The sequence below is a fragment of the Aythya ferina genome (genome assembly GCF_964211825.1).
Source record: "Aythya ferina genome assembly, chromosome: 14".
Classification (NCBI taxonomy): domain Eukaryota; kingdom Metazoa; phylum Chordata; class Aves; order Anseriformes; family Anatidae; genus Aythya; species Aythya ferina.
Genome location: NC_140312.1, coordinates 13586811 through 13605684, shown reverse-complemented (window position 1 = coordinate 13605684; position 18874 = coordinate 13586811). Strand labels below are relative to the sequence as shown.

General features: G+C 46.6%; 1 long non-coding RNA gene across 1 annotated transcript; it reads right to left on the bottom strand.

Moving 5' to 3' along the window:
• Window positions 1–1869: 1869 nt before the first annotated feature.
• On the bottom strand, window positions 1870–9664 carry LOC311444775. The gene is made up of 3 exons (XR_014698056.1): window positions 9598–9664; window positions 8111–8256; window positions 1870–2123 (listed from the first exon to the last, which is right to left on the bottom strand). It is a non-coding gene; the product is annotated as an uncharacterized lncRNA (long non-coding RNA).
• Between the last annotated feature and the right edge of the window lie 9210 nt (window positions 9665–18874).

Genomic DNA, 18874 nt, shown 5'->3' with positions numbered 1-18874 from the left:
CAAAAGCTCCCATTTGACGACGTCGCCGCATGTTTGACTGAACTTCTCAAATCTCCCCATTTCTCCTCAGACACACAGAGACCATGAGCTAAAAGCCAAGCTTTTTCCACAGCTTATGTTCTTGTAAAAACAACTCCAAGTACACACATTCTGCTCCTCGCTCCAGTCGGGGCTCTGCATGCCAAGCCCAGTATTTATTTTCATTACTTTTGAGACCACCAAAATTAATGTATCTTTCAGACAGGAAGAATTTTATTTATTATGGTGGATTTGAATCCAAGAGATGAAAGAAGAGCGGCGTGCATCTTGAAAGCAAGCGAAGCTGGGAGCAGCGAAGGACGGCCTGGCCCAAAGGCCGCGAGCCCTGACCCCGCAGCGTGGCCACCGGGCCCGGCCTCGGCATGGTGGCCCCTGGCCACCACCACCCTCCCGGCTCGTGGCCACTGCGGCCACAAGGGCAAGCTCCACTCCTTCAGTGACCTCCCTCTCTTCCCAAGCCACCGGTGTATTCGCAGGGCGATGGGAGGCTGCTGTTTGTTCCTGGGGAACGGCTTCCAGAACACAAAACTCATTGCTTTTTTCACATTTTGTGTGCTGATCACTGAACTTTACCTCAGCAGCTTTTCCCCTAGTTGTGTCTTCCAGCCAAACTCCGCTCCCCCTCAGGGACCTCAGGGATTGCCATAACCCCTGCAACCCACCCCGGCTTCCCCTTGCTGTCACCTGCAGACAGCGCCAGGAGTGTGAATTGGGATCGAGGAACATGAGGGGCCCTGAGGCTGTTCCCAACCTGACCCGTTCACCAGGCCCGGTACTGGAGGCAGTACTGGGGGCAGCGTGTGCTGCTGCCGGGCCTCTGCTGTGCTTTGTTTGAGTGTGCAGGAGGAACACAGCGCTTTATCCTCTTCGTACCATTCTGTTTTATAAAAGTAAATAAATTCTACAAACCGCATTTGCGCTCTCTCAGGCATTTCAGCCCAGGGTTTGGAGGCAAACCGGGACATGTCCCTGCCACCTCCCGCTGCCTGGCTGGCACTGCCATGTCAGGTAAGCCCGGGCACCTGCCATGCCCTCAAGGCTTTGGTGTGCTTTGACGACCCAACCGCATTGCTCACCCATCCAGGAGATGGGACCAAGAGTTCTTGTTCACTTAAAGACTTCACCACGGGGTAACGTGAGAAGTGCTGTGCCTGCAGCTGGTACCCCTGCTGCGCCAGGTTTTCAATGCACTCACAGCGCAGCAGCCATGCACCTGAAAAGCAGTGTTTGGGGCTTCATTTGGTGCAATCACACTCTGTTTATTGGGGTTTGAGGGGTGCTGTGCGCTCCTGTGGAGGGACGCAGGAATTTGGACTCAGCAAAGTCACATTTGCTGGAAAAGGGACCAGCTGTGTCACAGCAGTCACCTGATGCTCAAGGGCAACCAACGCCTCATGCTCTGCGTAGCAGTAAATGAACAAATCAAACTGCAGTGCCCCAATGTTTTCTAGCAGGAAGCTTCCCCGTCCCCTGTTACTGGCTGAAGGATTGTTAGCTGCATTACGTAGGTGCCACGCAGTGCTCCGTGCTGCCTGGGGCAGCTCTGCCTCTCGTGCTCCTCTGGCACCCACCCATCCCGAGAGCCAAGCAGTGGTCAGGGCTCGGCCGCCTGCAGGTGGATGAGGATGCCTGCAGGTGGATGGACAACTGGATGCAGTTAATGAGCAGCTCTAACAAAGCTTCTAATTTCACCTGCAGTGACATCACTCACTGAGGCACACCCAAGCACTGTAGAGACAGCTCCTATCAAATGAAATGTATGATTAATTAAATACACCACTAAATTAGGGGCACGCCTGGCTTTTGCAGCAGTCTCCACACTTACCTTTCTTTTCTGCGGAGCTCAATTCAGGCACCTCAGGCCACCACATGAGACGGTGAGAAAGACCAGCTGTGTCCTTGGAAATCCAGACCCGGCAGTGGTTAAGATTTTCCCTACATTTCTTAATTCTCTTGCTATGGATCCCGTCACAGTCTTCTTTTGAAAGTGCAGAAATGAAATTCTAGTTCACTGAAGAAAAAAACACTGTTGCTCTTGCTTTCAAACATGCCCGGAGTTCCACCAAAATGTTGCCAAAGTCATCCTGCCCATTGGGAAGAAGAGAAAACGGATTACATTTCTGTAACAACATTTTAGAAAACATAATTTCATGTCTAGACCGGAACCAGTCCAAAGATGGACTGGGTTGGTTATTGGCACAGTCATTTTTTGGTAAAAATATCCCACCGAGAAACCTCCTTGATGCAATTACACTTGAGGTTCTCCCACAGAGGAAGGCAGCTGGGTTGTGTGATAGACAGGAAAGTGGGGAGGCACCAAAAGAAAGACAAAATCCATGAGAAACCAGGCCTGAAAGTTCAACACCTGACACAACAACTTGTTCCTGCTTCCACACAGCTCAAGGAAGCTTTGGACAGGGCCAAGCAGTGCCAACAAGGCACCAGCCCCCTGTGTGCTTGCCTGCAATAATGTCAGTTGGGATGTTCTGGAGATGTGAGATCTCGAGAACTTCCAATGACAGTTGTGGATCCTTTCCAGGCTGTATTTGGTATCATTTCTCATTGCACAACAGGAAGTGGAACTGTAATTTTTAGTTGCTTTCATCACCTCTGATAATGCCTCAAGCCTGGGTCCCAGTTCCTAAGGAGCGCACAGAAAAAAGCTGCGTTGGACACACCATAAAAGCCAATTTGTGCTATCCACAGTTAGCTTGGAGTCAACTTAATTGTTTATTACTCTGAGGTCTCTGAAGGATAAAGAATATGGAATAAAATATTTCTACCACCTCAGCCTTTGTAAAAACATTCACAACCTGTTAAACACTAGGGTCAGTAACTTCGAAATGATCTCACAATTTGATTTCATTAGATTTTAATTGCAAATGATACATTCCAGGGCTGACGGAGGGTGAGAGGCTGGGACTAAGGGAAAATTAAACCTCTGCTTGCTCTAATTCTCCCACCAGCTGTATTCAGGCAGGTGCAACACAAACTCCCCAACACCCTGCTAACATAACGCAACCCTGACCTAGAGGGACCGATGTGAACGGGCTTTTCAGCCTGCATGCTTATTCAATTCGCTCTGCGGAAAGGCTGCCAACCAGGAGATGCGGTGCCAGAAGCGTGGTGGTTTTTTTAATGCAAAGTTGCAAAACCACAAAACTCATTTTTACTAGTGACCTTTTACCACTAATTGTCGGGGTACTTTAAAAAAAAAAAAAAAAGTGACTTTGGTCAGGGCTGAAACGACATCCCAGAAATGCTCATCCACAGCTACTCCCTAAGCCCACTCTGTATCCAAACTGACTGGGTCCTGCTTGGATGAGTCAGGCAGCTTTTTGGGTCTTATTTTGTGTTTGTTTGTTTTTTTTTTGCAAAGCAGATTTTGATTGTGAAATAAGTCACTGTAAAATAGCTGGGCTGTTGGAAAGAGGGAGCAAGAAGTACACAAGATGTGCAGGGGTGGGGGTACCAAAAAGGAGAGCCTCCAGGGCTGTGCCTGCCCTGAATGCTGCATGAAGGTGGTTGTTTTTTCCCCTTGCTTTCGCTGTTTTTTCCCTCTAAGAACACACAGGTCTATTTTACTTCATTTCTACAGCTTTTTTTCAGACACCGACTAGGCAGCAGCTACAGCTGGACTCTCTCTCCCTATGAGAGTTCAACCAAGTTTTGATCTCCTTTGCCCAGGTTCTAGCACTGATTCATTCCCTAATTTCATTAGAATTGGCGGCATGTAAGTGGTGCATTTGTGAGCAGAGCCTGACCTACTTTTTCCACCTCCTCTGCCGAATTCTTCCCGAAGAGACCTCGCCGGGGCTCGGCTGGGGGCAGCAGCAGTCCTGGCCCTGTGACCTCCTGGCCCCTCCACGCACCTCCACCAAGAATCTTGATCCCGAGTGGAACGAGGCCAAGAGCCTATCCCAATCCCAATGAACCTCAATACATTAGAACAGCTCAATTTTCACGGGCTACTTTGCTTGTGCCATGTTGTAAAAAAAAGACAGTTGGCTTAATGTTTTTCTATGCACCAAAATACTTCCATACACCAGACTCAGGAAATGCCTGGAAATGTGGGCAGTATTTACAAGTAAATGGCTAGCAGAAAGCTGAGCAGCAGCAGCCCGTACTAGCAGGTGTCTCATGAGGACAGCGCACTTCTTCAACAAGCCCCAACCCCAAATTAAGAAAGAAATGGACTTAGCAGCCAGCCTCTCACCACACTCCATGGCCCCTAAATGCCAAAAGACAAACCGTGGGTGCAAGCTCGAGCCTGTTTGACATTTATGGTGACACTCCCACCACCGTCAGCGGGCCCAGATTGTCACCACTGGTTTCTGCTGCTTTTATGGAGAGCAAATTGAAAAATGTCCAGCCTCAATTAGGAAGAACCACAATTTGTAACAAAGCATCTGATGACTAGCAGCTTAGGGACTGTGCTCAGTCCCATCCGTAGCTCCCCATGTTGGAGGAAATGTTCCTTCTGTGGAGGAATTTTGTCATTTGCTAGGCTTGTTTGTTATTTTCAGCCTTTGTCTCCAAAAATGTTAATGCGGTCCAAAAGTCCTAAGGTGATTTCCTCTCCCATTCCAAAGCTGTGTCTTTGCTAAGCCCAGTAACCGCTGCGAGACTGCTTGTTTGTAAACAGGGGGTGAAAACACTTTGTTCTGGTTTTGCTTTCTGTCAGCACATCCCAATTTTCTCATTTTCTCTCTCTCTCTCTCTCTCTCTTTTTTTTCCTCGCTTTCCAGTATTTATAATTATCTCCGGAAAACATTCTTGGCCTCTAGCTCGTCTGGGCTGCTTTACAGCAGCATTTAACATTCAAAACCATCCCTGGTGATTGGCTGGTGGCTGGGTCACATGGAAGAAACCGATGTCAGGAGTGGCCAAGCCCGGCATGGGCTTCGGTGACGGCTGAGCAAGTGGGCTGCTGCTGAGCCACCTCTGACCCGGGGCTGGGTAATGGGCAAGGGACGGGCGCGATGCGCATGCACCAAGGGGTTCCCACCACAGCCAAAGCCAAGCCTCCCAATGCGGGGCTCGTTTGCATCTCCCCCAAATCATGTCATGTCTTCTATGCTCCTTTTCAAAAGCTTTTGGAAACATGCTTTTAGCAATAAACAATTTGCTGGGTTATTTACAGCTCAATTTCCAAGCATCCTACCAGAACAATGAAGCAATTCTGCAGCATACGGTGCCTACTGAGTGCAAACGGCGGGACAGAAACCTTCCAATTGTTTTAGTGCATCGAGAACCCTTCCCTTCCTCCACTTCACAACCATCTAACCAGCTACAACACAGGTCTTACATACAGGAAAACCGAATGAAGAAAATGACAGAAACCCAGAAATACAAAGAGAAAGCAAAAATGGGCAGCCAATAATTAACAATTTTTCTTCTTCTCATTTTTGTTATCCCGAAGGATCTACACTTGAGCTCTGTCAGAAGCCTGGGTAGATGGAGAATGTGTCAGGAGAAAAAAGCAACGTGTCACCACTACCGTGTTCAGAGGGAGACGCTAACAGGACGGGCTCCTCAGCCCACACCAACATCTGCCTTTGTTTGGGCTGGCTTTTGAATTTCACTTGTATTATCGTTGAGCCTGGGATTTTTCCATGAAGTCCTTCCAGATCTTTCAAATTTTGCTCCCATCTGATGTCAGGGAAAGTTTTACCCTCAATTTAAGTGAGTACAGAAACAAGAGAGCTCAAGGCGGTTTGGAAGCGTGGAGCTGAGAAGGTCTCCTATGGTCTCCATCACAGGATGGGGCTGCTCAGCATTTCCCTGGTAACTCTGTTGCTTGGAGGCTTAACTTGTTAGCTTGTAGTGCACAGAGCTCCTTAACTGAAAGCATCTAGAAAAACGCAAGTGGGCTCTGCCGTAACAAAATACCAATTAAATCAGATACAAAGGGATGCGGAGGTTGCTTCTTGAGAAGCAGCTTTAAAAATGAGTTCTTCAAAGCTACAGCAGTACCATGGTGCCACGTGGGGCCGTGGGCTCCTCTAGGTGCACACACAGCAGTGACAGTATATGCACCCCTGGAAGAGGGACTATCTCCCCATGAAGAGCTGAGGCACAGCACTGCCTGTCCAAATCGCTGCTGAGATTTCTCAGGCCTGATTTCCTGGGTTTATCTCTTCTTCTTCTCCCAGCAGAGGATTTGGCTTCTCCTCAGCTGTGGCTTAAGCACAATGTGGGGTAGGGGATTTGCAACCCATTGTCTGCCCCTGCAGTCTGCATGGTGAACCCAGATGCCAGGGCATGAGCCTCCGAGCACCCTGGTGCTGGGACATCAGATCTGATGGTGTGACAGGCACCCCAGACCACATGCCAGGGAGAATGTTGGTGAATTTGCAAAGGATGCTCATTTGGGCAGGACCAAAGCCCAGTGATGGCTGCAGATACGTTAGGGCCATTCCATCTCTGTGCTCCATGCACCTGCACAGCTTGAGGCAAGCAAGAGGATGCAGCCCAGCAATAGCAGGCTCTGGGTGCTGTCACAGCAGTGGAGGAGCAGGAACTGACGCCAAATGGATGAGATCTTCATGCACGCTGAAGCTGCAGCCATCCAGGCTTTGCCGGCTTTCCCTGCCCTGGGAGGGGACATGGTTGCATTCAGCTTCTCTGTCTGCTGCACATCGCTCAGATCAGCTCAGGCGACTCATGAGCTCCAGTTCCCTCTAAAACCCATCTCGTGATGGTCCCATGGTGCTCTCAGAGACAAGCACTTGCTCACCATGAGCACTCACACTCTCCCAGGTGAGCACATCGGTGTGACAGAGCCACGCAGAAACACCAGCCCCTCCTTGGCTGGGTGAGGGCCGTGCATCACTGACACGAACGGGGTTGCATCAGATTTTGCCAGCTGCGAATCACTCCCACAGCTGCTGTCTGTGACCTCTCCTCCTCACGCCATCTGAATGTGCTGGGCTCGGAGAAAGCATGTGCTGGTATAAACAAAACCAGAAACGGGAGGAGAGGAACCTGCTGAAGATCCGAGTTGACAATCCTGCCCTCACTTACACTTTCTTGAACAAGAGCAGGCTTGGTTAGTAACAAGATACAGGCCTAATTCTGATTATTTTTACACCAGCAAAGCCAATGACTCTTGGATAGTGAGAAGTGCTTTACACTGGCACCAGCGCAACACCAACCACCGCCACTGCTCAGTGCCCTGGACATTTTCTCTGCAGTATGGTTTCCAATGCTTGTGAGAGCTGAAAACAAAGAAATGAAATACCAACATCGTGCAGACTTTAGAAACGAAAAATAAAATGTCCAGGAAATCCCTGCAAGGTTTTGGACTGAACAGGAAGATACATTGCAGAACTTTTTCAAGTTTTTTTTTTTTTTTTTTTCAACTTCCAAACAGCAAAATGCCAAAATGCTAACAGGCGGGGCAAATTGAGCAAAAATAAAATATTCTGTGGACTGAGTTAGAAATTAAGTCAATGTTTATTTTTTTATGCTTTACACTTTGGCCAGCATTTATCCCGAATGAAGGCAGCAAATGTTATTAGATTTCATGGAATGTAAATAAACAGTTATTGGTAAATACATTTTGGTGGTCTGCTTGTTACACTGCATGTCAGGAAAACTATAGGGAACTGGCAGGAGTTCAGACGTCTTCAAGGAACACAGAAAACAGACATATTTTACTAATTATAGCTAACAAAAACACTCTGAGATTACAGTTAAATTACATTAAAACATAACTTGTTGGCAAAGGCTGTGAGCATAATGCTTTGCCTGTATCTTTCTGTATAATGTTTCATCGGAACAGAGCGGTAACATCGGGAAACTCTGGCACAGCCCAAGGCAATGTGGCCCATCGTGGCTCGTCCAGCCACCGGGCTTCCTGCAGTGGTTTCTGCAGTCTCATGTCCTCGCTGGGAGGGCAGAGACCTGTGTTTGCACACAGCAGGTTTTGCACAGGGGTGACCTGATGTTGTTGTTTGAGAAGGGAAAGGGAATGGAGGCACCTGCTAACCCCTGGGAGGGCCCTGTGCAGCAGCCCTGCTCCAGCTTCTAACAGGAGCTTCAGAAAATAAATAGCTTTTGTACCCACCGCACATCACCTGGATGGATTTGGATAGACTGATGCACCATCGGCTGAATCCAGGCTGGGCGGCGTGCTGGGCACCACGGCTGCACCACCTCTGTGCATCCACTGCACTTCTCAGCTCTGTCTTCCACGTCTTCTCCACAGCACAGCTATGGGATGGAGAGAAAGAGGTGATGGCCTTAGACTGGAGAGAGCCATCATTCTCTGAAAGAGCAGACCCTTCTCAGCAAGAGGAGGAACATGAGGACTTCTGGAAGAAATCATCCTATGTCCTGAGTTTTCACAACAAACGAGCTGCAGAGAGGGCTGTCCTCAAGCCCTGCCCACCCACACCTGCACCCGCACTGTGCTGCACACTAAGTAACTGTAGGGTATGCATGAAAACGATATGCAGAAGTGCTGACATTGCACTAAGATTACAGATCATTACTTTTTTAAAAAAAATCACAGTTCATTCAAAGCAACTTTATAGAATCAATCCTCAAACATGATGTATGTGAGCAAAACTCAGGCTACACAAACAGCAGGTGCAAGGTGATTCTGTTCTTGTGTGCCTGCAAGACAGGACAACAGCACTATTACTTTAGAGACAATCTCAGATCTAAGCTAGGACAGTTTCTTCCCTTGTGCTGGTGGGACATTACCACCGAGCACTGCATGCTCGTGCTGGCGGTGCAGCAGCTCCATGGGCTGTGCTGGCCACCAGCTCCAAGACCAGGCAAATCAGCATGGTTTAATCTGACCCTTAAATCCAAATGCAATTAGAACTACAAGAAAGGCACACACTATTCTGTTTGCCAAGTAAATGCAAGGGGATATACAGGCAGATCTCCCCGGAATGTCAGTAACAGCCATGCCTGGCTCCTGCCCTATGGCAATGCACCATTCCTGAGGCTGTGAATGCTCGTGCCCATGCCTGTATGCAAAGAAACACTCCAATAAAACTATGCTTCATGACTACCCATGTAATCTCTTCACTTGGACTGTCTTTGTGTCACATTTATTGCCCATTCTTTGCTGGGAAGATTTTTACACAGGATCTGAAGTTTAAAAGAAGACAGATGACAAGCTGTGATCACGAGGAGGAGAGGCTCGCCATATGGAAATAGAAAGCCCTGGCTCCCTCTTTTATTCCTCCTCCCCCCTCCCCTGCAGAGTTTCTCTACTTCACATGGTGCTATTGGGATTTGAAGATCAGAATACAAATTAAATTATTAAACAAGGAACAAAAAAACTCAGGCCTTTCCTCTCCATCCTCCCATGTGATCAGTAATTATAAATCAAAGTAGGGAAAATAACCCCGCTGGAAGCTGGCACTTGGGCTGCAGCCCAGTTGTCTACAGAAGGATACAATGCTCAGGCGACACGTATGTGTCTTTGCATGCTATGAAGGGTTCACACGTGAATCAGGTCTGCAGCTAAGAAATCATTTTGATGGCAGAAACTAACCGGTGGGCCTCCTTATATTTGTTGTGCTGTTTATTGCTTACCTGTGGGCACTGCTCCTCGATCCACTGCTCTCCTCCAACATCAGACTCCTGGTTACCATGATAAAACATGACCCGTGCAGTGTCCTGCAAAACAGCCCAGCCAAACCCTGTCTGATGCCATTTAGCACTAAGCTCTGTGGCCTTCTTGTGTGGTAGCCACCGCTCCAAACCTTTCCAATCAAAGGGAAAAGAATGAGTCCATTTCAGCAGGGCAGAGCTTGAGATGTCCTAGTCTGGGGGTTTGCTTTGGTGCAGCTGGTTTCAGACACTGGGGACCTGGCCAGTTTCTGGCCCTCAAGGCGAGGGTGACCACCTCAGATGACTGCAGCCAGGGCAGCGGGTGCCATGCAGGCAGTGCGCCATGGGGAAGGGAAGGTGTCGCCAGCCCCTTGCACCCACACCACCAGGCTGGAATCTGGAAGCTGCAGGGTATTTTGCACTTTTGAAAGACTCATAGACTCCTTCAGGTGGAGAAACACACACTGCAGGTTCCTGCCTTTGAAAAAAAATCGGCTCCGCTTTCGATACTGGCTTTGCAAGGCTTGGGTTGAGCTGCTGACCTCGGTAGCCAGCCTTACAAAACAAGCACTTAGACCCCGTAATGCAGATTTGGACAAGGGGCATCCCATTAAGGCACCCATGGTTGAAAACCAACTCCTTGTAGCCAAGATAAATAGCTGAATCAATGCTACACACAGCTTAATTTAAACACGTAATGGAGTCTAACCCAGATATACACTGTACTCCATCCACAGGTCCTGGAGATGGCAAACTGAAGCCTGCTTTTATAGTGTGCCAGCTCAGGGACCTGTTCCCAATTTGCAGATTTGGCCTGTTGCATTCTAAAAGATGTTTAATATACTTGATGCCTGTTTGTGTTAATGTTTACCATTGAAGTTTTTCATTATTTGATGTTATATTTGGCTATAGCATTGAAATTCCATTGGACCGACCAGAATCTAGTGTCAAATCAAAGCCAAAGAAGCGTCTTTGCAACAGACCTTCAGTTCCCATCCAGCCACCTTAAAAAAAAAAACAACAACAAAAATACCAAAAAAATATTGTAGGTGTTTCTTTTGTAGCTGTTCTCCTCTTTGCCAAAGAAATAGCAAACACTTTATCTATTAACTGCTTTTATATTTGCAGCTCTGGAAGATCATATTTGCTCCCTGGAGCACTGGGTTAAGCCACAGTGTGCTACCAGGGAGGTGCCAGGTGGGCACAGGTCCCTCTGGCCAGGAGCAAGCAGGGGATGGCTGAGACCTCCCAGGCCCTTCTCCAGGTTTTGTCATCTGGGACACAGGTAATTACCTACAGACCTTTGTACTGCACCTCTGGGGACAGCAGATGGACTTCTGCTGCTTGCAAATTGCTTCTTGTTATTAGGATCGTGCTCAGCCTTTGAAGCCTGAACAAGAAACATTTTCCCACTGTGTTCGACCCTGGCAGGCTCTCCCAGAGTGGGGAGAGTAGTCCTTGTCCTGAGAAACCCAAAGCCTTGATTCACAAAACTACCCAAGCACGTGCCTAAAACAAGCCAGCTGCAACAGGACTTGCTAAAAACAAAGCACTTGGATTAACTCAGCCCCTAAGAGAGGAGCCTGCCCATACCGTGGGTCTGGCTCTGTTCCCCCCTTTCCAAATGCTTGCATCGATTCCCAGTCTTAGGGTGGAAATTTTTTGTGGAAACCCAGTGCTGCAGGATCAGGCGCAGATCCCCCAGCTCTGCGGGGAGTCACGGATCCCGGGGGTTGCGGAAGGCACTCGGCACTTGCAGCCTCAGACCCTGCAAATCATGCACACGCTCGCAGAAAGTGCTGGCATGGCTCAGCAAGTGCAGAGCGAAAATAAATGAAGGAGGCTTGCCTAAGTCCAGATGTGTCTGAATTCAAAGGGACCTGGAAAATATGATGGCCTGGATGAAAAACTGGGAAAGAGCATTGAAACATAAAGCCGTGAGGGCAGGTTTGAAAAACAGTCAACAGATATTCTCCCAGCTAGCTAAACAGGGGAGCTGGGAGTAACTCATTGTTCAGTTCAACAAAGAAATTGTTTCAAATTTTCCCCTCCCCAACATATTTTCTCCAATTTTCTCATCAAAGCTAATACTGGGTATTTTTTTATTTTAGTGAACTATATATTTTTTTCAGGATGGTGTTTTTCACTCTTAAAGATTATAAATTAAATTATCTAAATGTCATCTCAGTACATACAAGCATTTACTTGACAGTATTAAAGTGAAATGTTTTGATTAATGAAGAGTTCCCACTTAGATCCAAACTGGATTCCTTTCTGAAATGGGAAAAAAAAATCTCTGCATGCAAAACTTGGTTCAGCTTTAGCTAAATGCTGAGACACTACAAAAAAGATCTACAGTTACTCTGAAGCAAAGGTTTCGTACTTAATGTACAACAGCAGTTGTGAAAAGCACACCTAACCCTGGTCTGAAAACTGTCTCTTTAAATGGCATGGGAGAAGGCTGATATTTTGGGGAGCATTCTTAAGAAGTCCCCATGGTCACAGGCCTCTCTGATGACCCTGGTTAGGGTTGGATTGAGATTTTAGCATTTAGCCCTTTAGCAGGGCTTACGGGACTGGACGTTTCTCTATATGGTTATGGTAATCCTGAATACTGGCATTTCCATACATCACTCCTGAAGGAAATGGTTTATTAAAAGCTAATGTTATTGCTTGAGATGTTATACATCACTGGTGCAAAAGTGAAGTAAAACAACAACTCTCCCAGCATTGGTAGCACTTGATTGTAGTCATCAGCTTAGAATGGTTCACCAGAGCATCCCAAATCTGCCTCCAATCCTTTACTCTTTCTGCTAAAAATATCCCATCCAAATGGGTGAACAGGTAAGGTTTGTTTTGTGATTTGTTGCTGCTGGTTGGCCATGCACAGCAAAATGTATCTGCTAATGTCTGAAAATATGATAATTTGTACCCCACTGAAAAAAAATCTTTGAGAACGTGCTTGACAAAGTGTGCAAAGCTGCTGCGCTGGTGCTGGACATGGCACCAGGTCTCCCTTCTCACACCAGGGCTGCCTCCTCCTCTCGCCAGGTCACGGCATGGGGCCAGAGCCTAACCCTGCTCCTGGCATCACCTCCTGGGTCTGGTGTAGGCCAAGTCAAAACCACACAGGCTGAGCATCGCTTTCGCTTCCTGATTCCTTGTTTATCCAGCACTGGTTTCATGAAAGGACAACTTGCCTACTGCAGGACATGCACTGTCCCCTTTCTCGATGGGATGCGGAGCAATGAGGTGTCTTTACACTTTGGTAATTTAAAACCACTTTGTAAAGCCAGACTCATGCTCTGTACTCCATGGTAGGTAGACCAGGGCTCACCAGACTTCTCTGGTCCAAGAAAGGCAGCAAACAGCCTGGCCACCACGGCCCCATTCACCCCATGCTCTGGCACCTCTCGAGCTGAGGAGCTTGTTCCACTCAGGGCTGGCCCCTGGGAGGTTGTTCCTGGCTTGGTGGGCAAGAAGAGCAGGGCAAGCACTTCTCTACAGGTGGCAGGCACCACACACCCCTCTCCTCTGCCAGCAAACCGACTCCTGCCCTTAGACAGAAAAGGCTTGAAGCAGCTCCTCACTTAAGTCAACAGAAAGACTTATGGACTCGGCTCTAGCCATTACACAGCAGAAGCATAATTTCTGGGCCAGGCTCTTATGCATAACTTGGATTGCTCTGTTGGCTCCACTGACTTCAGCAGGGCAGACCCACTTGTTTATTAGCAGAGGACCCCGTCCACATTGTCTTAGAGCTCGCTGTGGCAATCCTGATTATGATCGGCTATGAATCCGGCCTCCAGGCACAGTTGTCACATCTTCCACTTCCAAATAAAACGGGCTCGTAGTATCAATGAAATGGCATCAGAGAAATCTTATAGGAAATGTAAGATGTTAAACATTAACCACAATGCTCACAGTCCTAGAAAGGTCTGATAAGCCACGATTAAACTTAATTATGGATTATTTTATATTACCTACCTCCAAGCACTGAGGAAAATTGCTTCCTTTTAAGTGCCTTGGCTGGCTTGCTCTGACCACACACATACTGGGGGATATTTTCCCATGATTGATGTATTTGTTTACTGAGCTCCTTGCTCAGATACAGGCCGATTCTCCCTTTAATCAGAGGTGTGAATACCTTAATAGTTGTCAGAGCCCATGTTAACCTCCTGATTAAAAGCCATCCTCATGCTTACCATTAAAGAAATCCATGCAACAAAGTAAACTCATATTCTTACAATAAAACTCACAATGGGCCAAATGCATCTCTTATTTTATGTTATTGTACTTGGCTCACTGGCATTTCATCAAGATGTTTCATACAACGGACATGTTTTTTCTGTTTTGTTTTTCCTTCTTTTTTTCCTTTTCCTTTGCTTGAGGGCAAAAACTTCCACAAACATCAGTTTTCACTAGACTTCTTTTGACTGCTTACCTACACTGGCTATTATGCTCCTTCACTATAGCAATATCACCAATAAAATAAACATGTCAAAATTCAGAAGCACAAACAAGTTCATCTGTGACACTAATTTTGCCTGGCAAATAATTCTTCTTGTTTCTGCAAGGGCTTCAGTTTCTTGTGGATTCAGAGCAAATTCATCTTTAATTTGATGCCTCAGTCTTATTTTTCTTTCCCAATCTCATTAGAGTAAAAATAGCAAGGATATCCATATGATTAAAGACTTCATGTGCAAGAAAGCAATCTGGTCATAGTGCTCCTTAGCTTTATGTACTTCTTTCTATTTGACAACATTAATTTGCCATCTGTCAGCTCAGTTACATAGTTTACTTGCTGCTTGCTTGGCGTTCACCTCCCCCTTTTTTGTTGTCAGCTGTTTTTAATAGTTGGGCCTCCTTGAGTGGGCCATTTATGCAGATTTGAAACAGGAGAAATCCTAAAAACTGACCATATGGGAAGCCACTTTGTACTCCCCAGGTTGACATAGCCATGCACAGTCCTCCAACCCACCCCACACACCCCAGCACTTTAAAAGAAATCACATTTTTTCATACCTCTGTAGCACCTTTCATCTGAGGGACTCCACAGCATCACACAACAAACACAAACAGCCCAAATTTGCTTTCCCAGGCAGCTCTGCTGAAGTCAGCTGAATTGTAGAAGACTTGCTGGCAGTTAAATCTAGCCCCAGAACTGTAACGAAACAAATGGAAGAGATTGTAAAAATAACACAAGAATGGCCAAGCAACTGCTAGCACTGTCCTCTAGCACCAAGGGTATCCTATAGGGCCACATGCGCTACATGCATGCATACTGATGGTATTTATCTCACACAGACGTCTGCAGTTATGAGCTGAAAATATTCCATAACTGACTTCATCGGTCTTTTGTGAAAACTGTCTGATTTTCTCAACATGTCTCTTTTTCATCTATAAGCCTTAACTCCAGGAAAAATAACTAGGAGATGGTCAGGAGAACTGGGAGATGTTGTACTACCAAAACATTTTGTGTTCTGGAGACAGATGGGCCCATCCAGTTCCCAACTTCCATTTCCCATCAGGCACCCAGTGCAGTGGTGCAATAAAAGCAGGCTCGCATCTGGAAAGCCCAATTTAAAAAAAAAAAAAAAAAAATCTTCCCAAAACTCTGAAAACTTCAGAATAATCTGTCACTGCTAATACTTTATCATTATTACTGTTCATTCAGTATATGCTGTTTCTGAAAGCCTTTGTATAATATTTTCAGTGAACTTGCAAATACTGAAGCACATCTATAAAACTCCTGTTATTAAAATTAATATATTCTGTCCTCCAAAATCCACTGCAGAGTGTAGTCCACAAGTCACTGACTTAGTCTTTGTGTGAAAAAAAACATTTCCTAGCTTTTTTTTTTTTTTTTTTTTTTTTTAGCACAGGAGGCATTTACAGCAGCATCTCTAAGGCGTCTGGGATAGGGATGGAGCCTAGCTCTCAAATGGACCAGATTCCATTGGTAGGGGCTTTTTATCCAGATCTCAAACACTCAACCATCCAAAGTCATCTCTGCTGTTAAGTATTACACTTATAAAAGGAGATACATTAGCTTAAATAACTTAAAATTATAGTAATATATCTGAACATAGAGCAAAGACAATTCTACCCATTTTTTCCACATCATTTCTCTGCCAGGTGAGGAATTTTGGGATATTGGGAAGCACTGAAATGACAGGGTGAACTTTGCTCCTGAGCAGAAAGCCAGTGTAAAGGCTCATTACTGCTTAATTCATAGGGGAAACAGAGCTGTGCACTGCCAGTGCTCTGGCCAGGGGTTTCATTGCTCACCAGTGAAGGTGAGCACCCAGGCTGCAAAGCACTGTCCTTTGCTCTTCCTTCCCCACCTGAACTGTGCATGAGGAAGCATTCTTAAAAGGGATTTCATCCTCAGGATTAGCCAAATTACCTGCAGAGTGAATTAAGTGCTTCATAGCAACGCGAAAATTCATCAATTAGTTTGAACATAAAGGGTTGTTCTCACAACTGCACAGGGAGGGCAGGAGGCTGCAAACGGCTGCTGTTCTAGGTGATCTGCCCTCCTTCCAGCCTCTTTGCTAAGCGTGGCCCAGCACAAAGGTTCTACAATGTCAGTAGAAGGTGTCTGAACTCAGACTGCACATTATGTGGATCGGAACTGAATACTATTTTCCTGGGTTTGATCCTCACACTAGGAGGAAAAGAAGCCACTGTTGGGGCAGCTCTTTTTTTAAAGAGTCCAGAAGACAGCTGCTGGTGATGAGGACACAAGGGTGATCCCTTCTGGGAGAAGATGATCAGTGGACTCAAGCCAGGCAAGAAGCCAGGCATGCAAGCTAAGAACACTTTCTATCATGATTATGATGTCCAGAAAAGACAGAAATGACTTCCCAGCTCTCATAGCTCAAGAACCCTAACACTGGTATAACCAGACACAAGAAGATCACCCCAGTGAAGGGAAGTCTGACTGCAAGACAGAGCCAAGCAAATACCTCCAGCACTGCTCCCCCGATGGGAGCGTGGCCAGATGTGTGCCTGCCTCTGGGGCTAGAGCCATCATGTAATTTATAACAGTCTCTGGACTGCTCTAATTTATGCTGGGGGCCGATGCACAGCTCGCTTCAGACAGAGTTCAAAGACTGCCTGGACACCAGCAGCCCCAAGCTGCTCTGCACGTGGTCTGTCCGCAGCCCGCACCCTGCTCAGCAGCTGCCGTGGTCCTGTGGTGAGATTCGTCCTCAAACCCAGAGCCGAGCTACCTCATACCAACAGGGCTGGTATCGAGCTGGCTACTCCACGAGGCTACCAAGTGGTCCCTCCGAACTTTTCTGGGTCCCCAGAGAAGTACTGGTTTGCTTCACTTGCCTGTAATGTACAGCCCAGTTGTGCAAAACTGTAACCCCACAGAGATATCCGAACATACTTTTTGCTTGACAGAGCTCTTTCCATCGGTGTGCAGCAAAGAAACTTAACTTAAGCTTGGTAGCTAAGGCAGCATTTCATAATTTCAAAACATACTCACCACTCCACACATTTCCAGCGTGGGTTGGATCCGGATATCCAAATATTTTGTATTATCTTTTGGGGCTGTAAGTTTGGCTCCGCTGCCTTGTGTAGGAAACATGCTGGTATAGATGACAGAAGATATAAAGGCAAAATAAATCCATCAACACTTTGACCAAAACAACAATAGTGGAAAAAAAAAAGAACACCAACATGGTGCTGCTGGCAAAACTTGGCAAAAAAAAAAAATAAATCAATTTGAGACAACTGAACCATTTATGTTTACAATAAGGGCTGATGGCTTTTGGGACACACAGTCTTCAAAGAGACTGGATTTGTTTCAGAAGCTCATTCATTTGCACGGGGCTCAGTGAACCAGCCAGTCCTCCTCCTCTGTGGGAAGACTCATTAGCTACAGGGAAACTCAGTGTGAACGGGAGGTGTGTGTGGGGTATGGGTAATTACATAGGCACCTTAGAAATAAATCATGATCCTACTGTTGATATGATTGGAAACCTGGAACTGATCCTCATTTTAGCCTGGGAGAAGTTCTTCAGCAACACTCTATAAACTACAAAGAAAAGAAAAGGAAATTGACTTTAAAAACAACATTTTAATAATGCTAAGGTGTTGACAAAAATCTCAGCAAGCAAAGGAGCTCCGCGCCGGGACGGGACCGCTGCAGGGAACGGCTACGGCATCTGCCCACAGCATTGCTTGGGCCAGCGCTCTGGGAGCTCAGTGACTACAGCTGCTATCACGTGCCTGGAGACGATGCCGTGGTGGAAAACGGACTGCAGGAATATATAAGCTGGTATTGGTGATCACATTGACTATCCTCAAATGCTGCCCCGCGAGCAGGAGTGATGGTGGGAAGCGGGGAAGCCTCAGAGCCATGATGCACTGCAGCATCACGAGCCTCGAAATGGAAATTCAGAGCTGCTGTATTTCTGAGCAGGGAATCCCAGATGGATGAGGGGTACGCACTCCCGGAGCATGTGTGCCGTTAGCCCCACGTGCCTGAGATGGAAACTGGAGTGCAAACTGCAAATCTGTCTAGCACATCGACCTTGAGTCTGTAACATCCCAGCTGCGCTAGCCTTGCGGTGCACGCACTGCACAGCTAAACGCATGCATGCTGCAATTATTTACCCCGGAAATGTATAAGCCAGACTCCTGGTCACACTGTGCATCCTAAAATACGCTCCAAGTTCCCCTTCTGAGTTTCAGACATCCAGACATCCTACAAAGATGTGATGCAGTGTCAGTGCTAACTGGGACACAGTGATGCTGGTGGAAAAGGATGGAGATGTGAAATTCCTCCTGGTTACACCAGCAAAATTCAAAGTGGGGGGGGGTTTGTGATGCTCTTTGGAGAGCCTGCTTACACTAATTCTATGCACTATATTCAAATTCAAATAATTTTGACTACCTTTACGTCAAAGAGTGTCTCCTACAGTGAAGACATACAATGTCCCAGGCAGAAGATTTGTAACCTTTACTGATGCCAAGTTGACAGTAATGTAACAAAAATCATATTGATCCTGTGTAAGACTACGGTACAGAGTGCTCGCATTGATGACATGCTCTCTGCAGCAATGCATGCTGCTAGATCCAAAACCACGAGGGAAAGGCATTACAATCCTTAAGTGAAAAACTGTGTAATGCAATAAAATAAGCCACAGAAAAAATCACAAGAACACAGTGGCCCAGATTCTCCAATGGTGCACCCTGCTATCTCTTGACTGCTTTTGATAAAATTATGCTGTTTCCAGTC